The sequence below is a fragment of the Arachis duranensis genome, chromosome 9 (genome assembly GCF_000817695.3).
Source record: "Arachis duranensis cultivar V14167 chromosome 9, aradu.V14167.gnm2.J7QH, whole genome shotgun sequence".
In the NCBI taxonomy this organism is placed as follows: domain Eukaryota; kingdom Viridiplantae; phylum Streptophyta; class Magnoliopsida; order Fabales; family Fabaceae; genus Arachis; species Arachis duranensis.
In genome coordinates, this window is record NC_029780.3 from 68,878,210 (window position 1) to 68,892,798 (window position 14,589).

General features: G+C 37.2%; 1 non-coding gene across 1 annotated transcript; it reads right to left on the bottom strand.

The window, feature by feature from the left end:
- Nucleotides 1-2,022: 2,022 nt before the first annotated feature.
- On the bottom strand, nt 2,023-2,130 carry LOC127742003 (small nucleolar RNA R71). Its single transcript, XR_008003190.1, has one exon. It is a non-coding gene; the product is annotated as a small nucleolar RNA R71 (small nucleolar RNA).
- Between the last annotated feature and the right edge of the window lie 12,459 nt (nt 2,131-14,589).

Genomic DNA, 14,589 nt, shown 5'->3' on the forward strand with positions numbered 1-14,589 from the left:
GTTTATTTATCTTTTAATTATTAAAACTCTATAACCATCTGAATCCGCCTGACTGAGATTTACGAGGTGAGCATAGCTTGCTTCAAGCCGACAATCTCCGTGGGATCGACCCTTACTCACGTAAGGTTTATTACTTGGACGACCCTGTGCACTTGCTGGTTAGTTGTACGAAGTTGTGAGAAAGAGTGATATTACAATTGTGCGTACCATGTTTTTGGTGGCGTTGCTAGGGATTGTTTGAGTTTGGACAACTGACGGTTCATCTTGTTGCTCAAATTAGGTAATTTTCTTCTTGTTTTAACCATTATTTTATTTTCAAAAAGTTTTCAAAAATCTTTCAAAAATTTTTTCTTTTTTTTTGTTTTTTCTAAAAATAATTTTCAAAAAATTCAAAAAAAATTATAAAATCATAAAATAAAAAATATTTTGTGTTTCTTGTTTGAGTTTAGTGTGAATTTTTAAGTTTGGTGTCAATTGCATCTTTTTAATTTTCTAAAAGTTTTCGAAAACTCATGCATTGCATTCTTCATGATCTTCAAGTTATTCTTGATAAGTCTTCTTGTTTGATCTTCATATTTTCTTGTTTTGTGTCTTTTGTTATTTTTCATATGCATTTTTGCATTCATAGTGACTAAACATTAAAAATCTCTAAGTTTGGTGTCTTGCATGTTTTTCTTTTCTTGAAAAATTTTCAAAAGTAAGTTCTTGATGTTCATCATGATCTTCAAAGTGTTCTTGGTGTTCATCTTGACATTCAAAAATTTTGATTTTGTTACTTGATCTTCATACTAATAATTAATGTTTTGATTCAAAAATTTCAAGTTTGTTACTTTCTTGTTAAGAAAGATTCAAACTTTAAATTTTAAAATCATATCTTTTGATTTCTTGTGAGTCAAGTCATTAATTTTGATTTTAAAAATTAAATCTTTTTCAAAATAAAATTCAGTAATATCTTTTCAAACATATCTTTTTCAAATCATATCTTTTTCAAAATCAATTTCAAAAATCTTTTCTAACTTCTTATCTTTTCAAAATTGATTTTCAAATCTTTTTCAATTAACTTGACTTTTTGTTTGTTTTACTATTTCTTATCTTTTTCAAAACCACATAACTACTTTTCTCTCTCTAATTTTTGAAAATTCCTCACCCTTTTTCAAAAATCTTTTTAATTAACTAATTGTTTCAAATTTTAATTTTAATTTTATTTCTTTTCTTAATTTTCAAATTTTAACTAATAATTAAAATAAAAACAAAAATATTTTTCTTCTCTTTTAGTTAATATTCGAATTCCCTCTCTCTCTCATCTTTCTCTATTTATTTATTCATTTACTAACACTTCTCTTCATCTCAAAATTCGAACCATCTCTTCTCTTCTGTGTTCGAATTTTTCTCTTCTCCTTCTTCTATTCTTTTCTTCTTCTACTCACATAAAGGAATCTCTATACTGTGACATAGAGGATTCCTCTTCTTTTCTGTTCTCTTCTTTTTCATATGAGCAGGAGCAAAGACAAGGAGATTCTTGTTGAAGCAAATCTTGAATCTGAAAGGACTCTGAAGAAGAAGCTAAGAGAAGCTAAAGCACAACAATCCAGAGAGAACCTTACAGAGAATCTCGAAAAAGAAAGAGACATGGCCGCACCCAACAACAATGCAAGGAAGATGCTTGGTGACTTTACTACACCAAATTCCAACTTACATGGAAGAAGCATCTCAATCCCTGCCATTGGAGCAAACAATTTTGAGCTAAAGCCTCAATTAGTTTCTCTGATGCAACAGAATTGCAAGTTTTATGGACTTCCATCAGAAGATCTTTTTCAGTTCTTAATTGAATTCTTGCAGATCTGTGATACTGTTAAGACCAATGGGGTTGATCCCGAGGTCTACATGCTTATGCTTTTCCCTTTTGCTGTAAGAGACAGAGCTAGAGTATGGTTGGACTCCCAACCTAAAGATAGCCTGAACTCTTGGGATAAGCTGGTCACGGCCTTCTTGGCCAAGTTCTTTCCTCCTCAAAAGTTGAGTAAGCTTAGAGTGAATGTTCAAACCTTTAGACAGAAAGAAGGTGAATCCCTTTATGAAGCTTGGGAGAGATACAAGCAACTGACCAAAAAGTGTCCTTCTGACATGCTTTCAGAATGGACCATCCTGGATATATTCTATGATGGTCTGTCTGAATTGTCTAAGATGTCATTGGACTATTCTGCAGGTGGATCTATTCACCTGAAGAAAACGCCTACAGAAGCTCAGGAACTCATTGACATGGTTGCAAATAACCAGTTCATGTACACTTCTAAAAGGAATCCTGTGAGTAATGGGATGCCTCAGAGGAAGGGAATTCTTGAAATTGTTGCTCTGAATGCCATATTGGCTTAAAACAAAATGTTGACTCAGCAAGTCAACATGATTTCTCAGAGTCTGAATGGATTGTAAAATGCATCCAACAGTACTAAAGAGGCATCTTCTAAAGAAGAAGCCTATGGAAACACCTATAATCCCTCATGGAGAAATCATCCAAATTTCTCATGGAAGGATAAACAAAAGCCTCAACAAGGCTTTAATAATGGTGGAAGTAATAGGTTTAGCAATAGCAAGCCTTTTCCATCATCTTCTCAGCAACAGATAGAGAATTCTGAGTAGAGCCCCTCTAGCTTAGCAAACATAGTCTCTGATCTATCTAAGGCCACTTTAAGTTTCATGAATGAAACAAGGTCCTCCATTAGAAATTTGGAGGCACAAGTGGGCCAGCTGAGTAAAAAAGTCACTGAAACTCCTCCTAGTACTCTCCCAAGTAATACAGAAGAGAACCCAAAAAGAGAGTGCAAGGCCATAACCTTACTTGGTGTGGCCGAATGCACAGAGGAGGAGGAGGACGTGAATCCCAATGAGGAAAACCTCTTGGGACGTCCTCTGGATAAAAAGGAGTTCCCAATTGAGGAACCTAAAGAATATGAGGCTTACCTAGAGACCATAGAGATTCCGTTGAACCTCCTTTTACCATTCATGAGCTTTGATGACTATTCATCTTCTGAAGAAGATGAAGACATTGTTGAAGGGCAAGTTGCCCAATATTTAGGAGCAATCATGAAGCTGAATGCCAAGCTATTTGGTAATGAGACTTGGGAGGATGATCCTCCATTACTCATAAATGAACTAAATACCTGGGTTCAGCACACTTTACCTCAACAGAAACAGGATCCTGATAAATTCCTAATTCCCTGTACCATAGGCACCATGACCTTTGAGAAGGTTCTGTGTGACCTGGGGTCAGGCATAAACTTAATGCCATTCTCTATAATGGAGAAACTGGGAATCTTTGAGGTACAGGCTACCACATTCTCATTAGAGATGGTAGACAAATCCATGAAAAAGGCTTATGGACAGGTAGAGGACGTGTTAGTAAAGGTCAAAGTCCTTTACATCCCTGCTGATTTCATAATCCTAAACACTGGGAAGGATGAGGATGAATCAATCATCCTTGGAAGACCCTTTCTAGCCACAGCAAAAGCTGTGATTGATGTGGACAGAGGAGAGTTGGTCTTTCAACTGAATGAGGACTACCTTGTGTTTAAAACTCAAGGATCTTCCTCTGTAACCATGGAGAGGAAGCAAGACAAGCTTCTCTCACTGCAGAGTCAAACAAAGCCCCCATAGTCAAACTCTAAGTTTGGTGTTGGGAGGCCACAACTAAACTCTAAGTTTGGTGTTGAACCCCCACAACCAAACTCTAAATTTGGTGTTGGAAGGTCCCAACAATGCTTTGAACATCTGTGAGGCTCCATGAGAGCTCACTGTCAAGCTATTGATATTAAAGAAGCGCTTATTGGGAGGCAACCCAATTTTATTTATCTATGTATTTTCCTTTTTTTAGGTTGATGATCATGTGGAGTCAAAAAAATAATTGAAAAAATTCAGAAAAAATAAAAAATAGCATTAAAAACAACACACCCTGGAGGAGGAACTTACTCGCGTTTAAACGCCAGTAAGGGTAGCAGAATGGGTGTTTAACGCCAGAAACAAGCACCAGACTGGCATTAAACGCCAGAAAGAAGCAACAATCTGGCGTTAAACGCCCGAAACAGGTTGCATCCTGGCATTTAACGCCAGGAAAGGAATAAAAGCTGGCGTTTAATGCCAGAAACAAGCAGCAATCTGGCGTTAAACGCCAGGATTACACAGCAAGGGCATTTTGTATGCCTAATAGGAGCAGGGATGGTACATCCTTGACCCCTCAGGATCTGTGGACCCCACAGGATCCCCACCTATCCTACCCCTCTCTCTCTCTCACTCACCAATCAAATTATATCCCCTTCCCTATATTCTCTTCACCAATCACCTCCATGCCTCTTCCCCAAAAACCCTACCTATCTTCCAAACCCAACCCTAATGACCGAAACCTAACCCTTCCCTCACCCTTATATAAACCCCTCACTACTCCTTCATTTTCACACAACACAAACACATTTCCCCCCTCTTGGCCGAAACACATATCTCCCTCTATCTCTTATTTTCTTCTCCTCCTCCTTCTTTCTTTCTTCTTTTGCTCGAGGACGAGCAAACCTTTTAAGTTTGGTGTGGTAAAAGCATTGCTTTTTGTTTTTCCATAACCATTTATGGCACCTAAGGCCGGAGAAACTTCTAGAAAGAAGAAAGGGAAAGTAAAAGCTTCCACCTCTGAGTCATGGGAGATGGAGAGATTCATCTTAAAGGTCCATCAAGACCACTTCTATGAAGTTGTGGCCAAGAAGAAGGTAATGCGTGAGGTCCCTTTCATGCTCAAGAAAAATGAGTATCCAAAGATCCGACATGAGATCCGAAGAAGAGGTTGGGAAGTTCTTACCAATCCTATTCAACAAGTCAGAATCTTAATGGTTCAAGAGTTCTATGCCAATGCATGGATCCCTAGGAACCATGATCAAAGGAGGAACCCAAATCCAAAGAATTGGCTTACATTGGTTCGGGGGAAATACTTAGATTTCAGTCTGGAAAATATAAGGTTGGCGTTCCACTTGCCAATTATGCAAGAAAACGCACGCCCCTACACTAGAAGGGTCAACTTTAATCAAAGGTTGGACCAAGTCCTCATGGACATATGTGTGGAAGGAGCTCAATGGAAAAGAGACTCAAGAGGCAATCCGGTTCAGTTGAAAAGACCATACCTTAAGCCTGTGGCTAGAGGATAGTTGGAGTTCATCCAACGCTCCATCATTCCTACTAGCAACCGATCTGAAGTGACTGTGGATCGGGCCATCATGATCCATAGTATCATGATTGGGGAGGAAGTGGAAGTTCATGAGATCATACCTCTAGAACTCTACAAGGTGGCTGACAAGTCCTCCACCTTGGCAAGGTTATCCTTTTCTCATCTCATTTGTCACCTATGCAATTTGGCTGGGATTGACATAGACGGAGACATCCTCATTGAATAGGACAAGCCCATCACCAAAAAAAGATGGAGCAAACAAGAGAGCTCACTCATGGACCTCAACAAGAACATGAGGAAGATCCTCATCAAGAAATCCCTGAGATGCCTTAAGGGATGCAATTTCCTCCATACAACTATTGGGAGCAACTCAACATCTCTTTGGAAGGCTTGAGTTACAACATGGACCAATTAAGGGTGGAGCATCAAGAGCACTCCATCATTCTCCATGAGATTAGAGAAGATCAAAGAGCTTTGACGGAGGAGCAACAAAGGCAAGGAAGAGACATAGAGGAGCTTAGGCGCTCCATTGGTTCTTCAAGAGGAAGACGCCACCCTCACTAAGGTGGACTCATTCCGTAATTTCCATGTCTATTTATTTTCTATTTTCGGTTTTTGAGCTTCATGTTTGTCTATGTTTGTGTCTTCATTACATGATCATTAGTGTCTAGTGTCTATGTCTTAAAGTTATGAATAATTCCATGAATCCTTCACCTCTCTTAAATGAAAAATGTGCTTAATTACAAAAGAACAAGAAGTACTTGGATTTCAAATTTTATCTTGAGCATTAATGGATAGGAGGGCTCAAGGAAATAAAATCCAGGCCTAAGTGGTTAAATCAAGCTGTCCCTAACTATGTGCTTGTGGCATGAAGGTCCAAGTGAAAAGCTTGAGACTGAGTGGTTAAAGTCGTGATCCAAAGCAAAAAGAGTGTGCTTAAGAACTCTGGACACCTCTAACTGGGGACTTTAGCAAAGCTGAGTCACAATCTGAAAAGGTTCACCCAGTTTTGTGTCTGTGGCATTTATGTATCCGGTGGTAATATTGAAAAACAAAGTGCTTAGGGTCACGGCCAAGACTCATAAAGAAGCTGTGTTCAAGAATCAACATACTGAACTAGGAGAATCAATAACACTATCCAAAATTCTGAGTTCCTATAGATGCCAATCATTCTGAATTTCAAAGGATAAATTTAGATGCCAAAACTGTTCAGAAGCAAAAAGCTACAAGCCCCGCTCATCTAATTGGGACTAAGTTTCATTGATATTGTGGGATTCATTGTGTATTCTCTTCTTTTTATCCTATTTTGTTTTCAGTGCTTCGGGACAAGCAATAATTTAAGTTTGGTGTTGTGATGAGCGGATAATTTATACGCTTTTTGGCATTGTATTTACATAGTTTTTAGTATGATTTAGTTACTTTTTAGTATATTTTTATTAGTTTTTAAGCAAAATTCACATTTCTAGACTTTACTATAAGTTTGTGTGTTTTTCTGTGATTTCAGGTATTTTTTGGCTGAAATTAAGGGACCTGAGCAAAAATCTGATTCAGAGGCTGAAAAGGACTGCAGATGCTGTTGGATTCTGACCTCCCTGTACTCAAAATGGAATTTTTGGGGTTACAAGAGTCTAAATGGCGCGGTCTCAGTTGTGTTGGACAGTAGACATCCAGGGATTTCCAGCAATATATAATAGTCCATACTTTGCCCGAGTTTAGATGATGCAAACTGGCGTTTAACGCTAGCTTTCTGCCCTATTATGGCATTAAACGCCAGAAACAAGTTGCAAAGCAGATTTAAACGCCAGAAACAAGTTATAAACTGGCGTTCAACTCCAAGGAAGACCTCTACACGTGAAAGCTTCAATGCTCAGCCCAAGCACACACCAAGTGGGTCCGAAAGTGGATTTCTGCATCATTTACTCATATCTGTAAACCCTAATAACTAGTTTAGTATAAATAAAACTTTTTACTATTGTATTTTCATCGGGGTATCTATCCTTTGATCACGTATTGGGGCTGGCCTCACGGCCATGCCTGGACCTTCAACACTTATGTATTTTCAACGGTGGAGTTTTTACACACCATAGATTAAGGTGTGGAGCTCTACTGTTCCTCGAGTATTAATGCAATTACTACTGTTCTCTTTTTAATTCATGCTTATTCTTATTCTAAGATATTCATTCGCACTTCAACATGATGAATGTGATGATCCGTGACACTCATCACTATTCTCACTTATGAACGCGTGCCTGACAAACACTTCCGTTATACCTGCGAAAGCTAGAGTGTGTATCTCTTGGATTCTTGGTCCACGACACATGGTTGCCTCTCCTGAAAACAGAGCCTTCCATTCCATGAGATCAGAGTCTTCGTGGTATAAGCTAGAATCCATTGGCAGCATTCTTGAGATCCGAAAAGTCTAAACCTTGTCTGTGGTATTTTGAGTAGGATCTGGGATGGGATGACTGTGACGAGCTTCAAACTCGCGACTGTAGGGCGTGGTGACAGACGCAAAAGGATAGTAAATCCTATTCCTACATGATCGAGAACCAACAGCTGATTAACCATGCGGGAAACCGTAAAGGACCTTTTTCACTGAGAGGATGGGAAGTAGCCATTGACAACGGTGATGCCCTACATACAGCTTGCCATGGAAAGGAGTATGAAGGATTGGATGAAGGCAGTCGGAAAGCAGAGATTCAAGAGCCATAAAGCATCTCCATACACTTATCTGAAATTTCCACCATTGATTTACATAAGTATCTCTATCTTTATTTTATGTTTATTTATCTTTTAATTATTAAAACTCCATAACCATCTGAATCCGCCTGACTGAGATTTACAAGGTGAGCATAGCTTGCTTCAAGTCGACAATCTCCGTGGGATCGGCGCTTACTCACGTAAGGTTTATTACTTGGACGACCCAGTGCACTTGCTGGTTAGTTGTGCGAAGTTGTGAGAAAGAGTGATATTACAATTGTGCGTACCAAGTTTTTGGTGCCGTTGCCGGGGATTGTTCGAGTTTGAACAACTGACGGTTCATCTTGTTGCTCAGATTAGGCAATTTTCTTCTTGTTTTAAGCATTATTTTATTTTCAAAAAGTTTTCAAAAATCTTTCAAATTTTTTTTCTTTTTTTTTGTTTTTCTGAAAATAATTTTCGAAAAATTCAAAAAAATATTATAAAATCATAAAATAAAAAATATTTTGTGTTTCTTGTTTGAGTTTAGTGTCAATTTTTAAGTTTGGTGTCAATTGTATCTTTTTAATATTCTAAAAGTTTTCGAAAATATTTCCGAAGCCATCAAAGAGGGTAACTCATCCCCTTTCCAGGAACGGTTTCGGCGACCCACTTGCAAAACCCTCTCGAAAAACCATTGTAATGCCTTCTGCTTGTTCTTCTAGCTCATTCGTTTGTTTTTGTTGTCGATTTTTACAACCAATTTTGCGTGATTTATTCTGTTATTCACTTTCTTTAATCGCTGTTGATCAAAGAAGATTATTTCAATTTTGAATGCAATAGTTGATAATAGTTGTTCATGGTGGTGTTAAATGTTAATCAGATTGATGGCCAATGATGGATGCTCCTCAAACATGAGACGAGGCAGAGGCGAAGCCGGCGGTTAACAGAAACTGATAGCTGGATATGCAAGTTCAAGTTCGCTGCAACCTGGGGATGTAAAAGATGGTGTGGCCCCAAAATACTTCTGCAAAAAATATGCCATCTGTTACATGTCGAAGACAGACACTAATCCGAATAGGCTATTTTTTGGATGCCCATTGTTAAACGTAAGCACGCAATTCTTCACGTATGATCACTAAGTTTATGCTAAAATTGGGTAAATTTTGAAATTTTGGAATGGAGGTTTATAATATAGATTTTGGTTATTTTTCCTAGCTCAAGTTGTTGTGGATGTGATTTTGAATTTTTTGGAATGGCATGCCTATTGGTTATGAAAATGATTTGATTTTGTATATGATTTGATATTGGTGCTGCTTAATTTTGAAGAATGATTGAGAACTAGAAAAAAGTTGATTTATTGAAAATAGATGTACCTAGATTAAAATGTTGATTGTGACATGAATTGACATGGAACCTGATCTGATATAAAAAATAGCTTAAAAAATTGAAAGGATTTTTTAGATTTAGCCTTTAAGGATTAATTACAGTGACATATGTGGATTAGCATGATTTGGAGTGTTTTGTACCACCATACATTCATTGTGTTCTATTTGATTTAGGTGACAGAAGTACATTGCAAATTCTTTCTCTGGGTTGATGACCACATTGTAAGGGTCAGAGCGGGGGAGGCTACAAGGGAATCGAGTGATGGGAAGCAGAATCATGTTAAAGAACATTTGGGAATGGATAACTTGATAGCACATGTAGAGGAAAGAATAGTAAACCTAGAGAAGCTGTTGAACAAGAAAAGTAGAGAAGCAGAGTTGAGGCAGAAGACTAGAAAGCAGCTTCAAGAGAGAAGGAGACCTCATCAACAAAGTCTAATGATTAGATCAAAACCAGAACCTGAAGCACCTCTATTAGGTTCAGAAACTTAAGAATAATTTCCTTCTTTCTAAATTTTTCTACTAGAATGTAGACACACAATTGCTTGAAGCTTTTAAAGCAAAAATTGTCGATGACGTTTATTTGATATGGGCAACATTGTTGGAATTTGATTGTGTTTCTAGTTACGTGTTCTTGTTTTACCTATACATACGTATATGTTTTATGGTATATATTTTTGTGAGTTAGTTATCGAATTTCCCTACTAATTTCAATAGCATATGAAGGCTAATATGTTGTAGTAAGTCAGTCCAAATACCATAAAATAACAACCTTTTTTTAGTGACATGAATGCTTAACATTGCAGTCATGTTATAACTCAATATTCGGTAACTCTGTAAGAGTAGGAAGGAGAAGGGCATGACAATATAGACTGATGATTTGGTGATTCAATGACAAATCATGCAGCCACCACAATAGATAACTGACACGATCTGTTTTTCTTCTTATATACTAGTGTGCAGCATAAATATGAACAAATGAGAGAATGAAGAAGCTGAAACTCAACTAGAATGTTATGTTAGGCTTAGGGTAATTGGTGAATTGTAACTTGTTAGTCAAGTTTAATTTCTTTCCTTTCAGAAATTTTCCTGCATAGGTTTTCAAATTCCAAATCCCTTGAACCTAAATAAATCTTAACACTTCTAGTTTATCTGACCATGATGATTGGCCACTGCTTTGTTCTAATATACATAATTTGTTCAGCAAAAAGTGCATTGCTATTTTTTATTAAGTCTCAAGTTTTGCAATTTTGATGATTGTTATTTTTTCATTGTAGAAAAATTGTCCTAGCAACAAATATTGCCGAGAGTAGCATCACCATAGATGATGTTCTGTATGTAGTAGACTGTGGTAAAACAAAGGAGACCAGGTATGATGCTTTAAATAAGCTAGCCTGTCTGTTACCAACATGGATTTCAAAGGCTTCAGCTCATCAGGTATTGAAGTTGTAGATCATCATCTTTATCCCATTGCAGATGATGTTTAATGCTCCAAATGAAACATTTGATTTTTTCAAAAACCAATGCTTGACATTATTGCTGAATCCTGTATTTGCTAATTTTGTTTGACTTTATTGCTCCCTTCATGTACTTTATTTAATTCCTCTTACTTTCTAAGTCAAAGTCAAAGAAAGAGTGCTAATGGGTTGATCATTTCAAAGACGTGGCCGTACAGGTAGAGTGCAACCTGGAGTTTGTTATAGTTTGTTATAGTTTGTTATAGTGTGCTAAAGGCTTATTGAAGGTCTTACCATGTAGTGGGTTGATTTGTTTTTCTTCTTATATACTAATATTCAATCAGTGTATGGCTTATTGCAGGTCTTACCATGTATTGGGTTAGGTTGTGCCAACATCGAAGACAGTAGTGCTGTCTACAATTGTGGTCCTGAATCCTGTGGTCATCATGTAAGTTTGTCTTCTAACTTATTTCAAGTAGTTTCTTGAATGCCCATTTATATGTCATCTTTTTTGGTGGAATCGTGTAACATAAGAAAAAATTGGTCGAATTATAGGTCGAATTTTGTATGCATGTGTGGATTAATGATCATCCCGGTTGAGTTCTGTTTAGGTATTAAGGTGTAACATAGTAGATGATCAAAGGTGATCGATATTTTGTTTTCCCTAGTGTTAGTTTAATTAAGTGAATATTTAGTGTTTCTGACATACTTCGGATTGGGCTCGGTGAACTAACCTGAAAAAATATTTATTTTTTGGTAGTTCAAGTCTCTCTAAAAGTAAAGTGGGCTATCTATGAAATTGGGCCAGCTACAACAACAATACTTTAGTAGAAAATTGTGCTGAGGATTAATGCAGCAAGTGGCTTCAAACCGGTTAAGCCCAACTGTTTTCGGAATTTTAATCCAAACCAAGATTCTCCAGGTAACCATTTATTCCATTCATTTGTCTGTTTACACTTAGCTTGCTCAATCTTTGTTTGAATAGCAGCTTTTGGTTGAATATCCGTGTAAAATATTTGTTGGTTAACTTATATCTGTCACATAATCTATATACTACCATGGTTACGAATAGAATAATGGTGGACGAAATTATGATTCGTACTCCTTGTACTTGTATGAAATTTAATTCGAGATAATAGCTCTTTACTATGTGTGGTCACAACTCCGTTCAACTAACCAGCAAGTGTACTGGTTCGTCCAAGTAATAAACTTTACGTGAGTAAGGGTCGATCCCACAGAGATTGTTGGTATGAAGCAAGCTATGGTCATCTTATAAATCTCAGTCAGGCGGGTTATAATTGATTATTGATTTTCGAATAATAATAAATAATAAGCAGGAAATAAAGATAAATAACATAGGATATAAATACTTATGTAAATTAATGGTGGGAATTTCAGATAAGCGTATGGAGATACTGTGCCCTTTCTTTTTCTACTTTCCTACTTCTTCCTTCAATCCTTCTTACTCCTTTCCATGGCAAGCTGTATGTAGGGCATAACCGTTGTCAATGGCTACATCCCATCCTCTCAGTGAAAAAGGTCCAAATGCTCTGTCACAGCACGGCTAATCATCTGTCGGTTCTCAATCAGGTTGGAATAGAATCCCTTGATTCTTTTGCGTCTGTCACTAACGCCCAACCTTCAGGAGTTTGAAGCTCGTCACAGTCATTCAATTCCGGAATCCTACTCGGAATACCACAGACAAGGTTAGACCTTCCAGATTCCCATGAATGCCGCCATCAATTCTATCTTATACCACGAAGATTCTGATTAAGGAATCTAAGAGATATGCGCCCGGCCTAAGGTAGAACGGAAGTGGTTGTCAATCACGTGCGTTCAAAGGTGAGAATGATGATGAGTGTCACAGATCATCACATTCATCAAGTTGAAGTGCAACGAATATCTTAGAATAGGAATAATGAGAATTGAATATAAACAGTAGTAATTGCATTAAAACTTGAGGTACAGCAGAGCTCCACACCCTTAATCTATGGTGTGTTGAAACTCCACCGTTAAAAATACATAAGTGAAAGGTTCAGGCATGGCCGAATGGCCAGCCCCCTAAAACGTGATCAATAGTCTCCTCAGATGAAGAATAAAATACAACTGAGACCAAAGATGTCTAATACAATAGTAAATTATCCTATTTATACTAGACTAGCTAATAGGGTTTACATGAGTAAGTAATTGATGCATAAATCCACTTCCGGGGCCCACTTCGTGTGTGTTTGGGCTGAGCTTGATCTATCCACGAGCTGAGGCTTCTTTTGGAGTTGAATGCCAAGTTGTAACGTGTTTTGGGCGTTCAACTCCAGGTCGTGACGTGTTTCTGGCGTTTTACTCCAGACAGCAACATGGAACTGGCGTTGAGCGCCAGTTTACATCGTCAATACCCGAATAAAGTATGGACTATTATATATTTCTGGAAAGCTCTGGATGTCTACTTTCCAAAGCTGTTGAGAGCGCGCCATTTTGAGTTTTGTAACTCCAGAAAATCCATTTCGAGTGCAGGGAGGTCAGATTCCAACAGCATCAGTAGTCCTTTGTCAGCCTCCTATCAGAGTTTTGCTCAAGTTCTTCAATTTCAACCAGAAATTACCTGAAATCACAAAAAAACACACAAACTCATAATAAAGTCCAGAAATGTGAATTTAACATAAAAACTAATGAAAACATCCCTAAAAAGAGCTTGAACTTACTAAAAACTACCTAAAAACAATGCCAAAAAGCGTATAAATTATCCGCTCATCACAACACCAAACTTAAATTGTTTCTTGTCCCCAAGCAACTAAAAATCAAATAGGATAAAAAGAAGAGAATATACTATAAATTCCATAATATCAATGAATATTAATTATAATTAGATGAGCGGGACTTGTAGCTTTTTGCTTCTGAACAATTTTAGCATCTCACTTTTTCCTTTGAAGTTTAGAATGATTGGCTTCTCTAGGAACTTAGAATTTTGGATAGTGTTATTGACTTTTCTAGTTAAGTATGTTGATTTTTGAACACAACTACTTATGAGTCTTGGCCGTGGCCCTAAGCACTTTGTTTTCCAGTATTACCACCGGATACATAAATGCCACAGACACATGACTGGGTGAACCTTTTCAGATTGTGACTCAGCTTTGCTAGAGTCCCCAATTAGAGGTGTCCAGAGCTCTTAAGCACACTCTTTTTGCTTTGGATCATGACTTTGACCACTCAGTCTCAAGCTTTTCACTTGGACCTTCATGACACAAGCGCATGGTTAGGGACAGCTTGATTTAGCCGCTTAGGCCTGGATTTAATTTCCTTGGGCCCTCCTATCCATTGATGCTCAAAGCCTTGGATCCTTTTTACCCCTTGCCTTTTGGTTTTAAGGGCTATTGGCTTTTTCTGCTTGCTTTTTTTTTGTAAGCCTTTGATTTTTCACTGCTTTTTCTTGCTTCAAGAATCAATTTTATGATTTTTCAGATCATCAATAACATTTCTCTTTGTTCATCATTCTTTCAAGAGCAAACAATTTTAACATTCATAAACAACAAGATCAAAAATATGCACTGTTCAAGCATTCATTCAGAAAACAAACAGTATTGTCACCACATCAATATAATTAGACTAAATTCAAGGATAAATTCGAAATTCATGTACTTCTTGTTCTTTTGAATTAAAATATTTTTTATTTAAGAGAGGTGAAGGATTCATGGAGTTATTCATAGCTTTAAGACATAGTTACTACTACTAATGATCATGAAGTAGAGACACAAAACATAGATAAACATATAATATAAAAACCGAAAAGCAGAAAGAAATAAGAACAAGGAATGAATCCACCTTAGTGGCGTCTTCTTCTTGAAGGACCAACAATGTGCTTAAGCTCTTC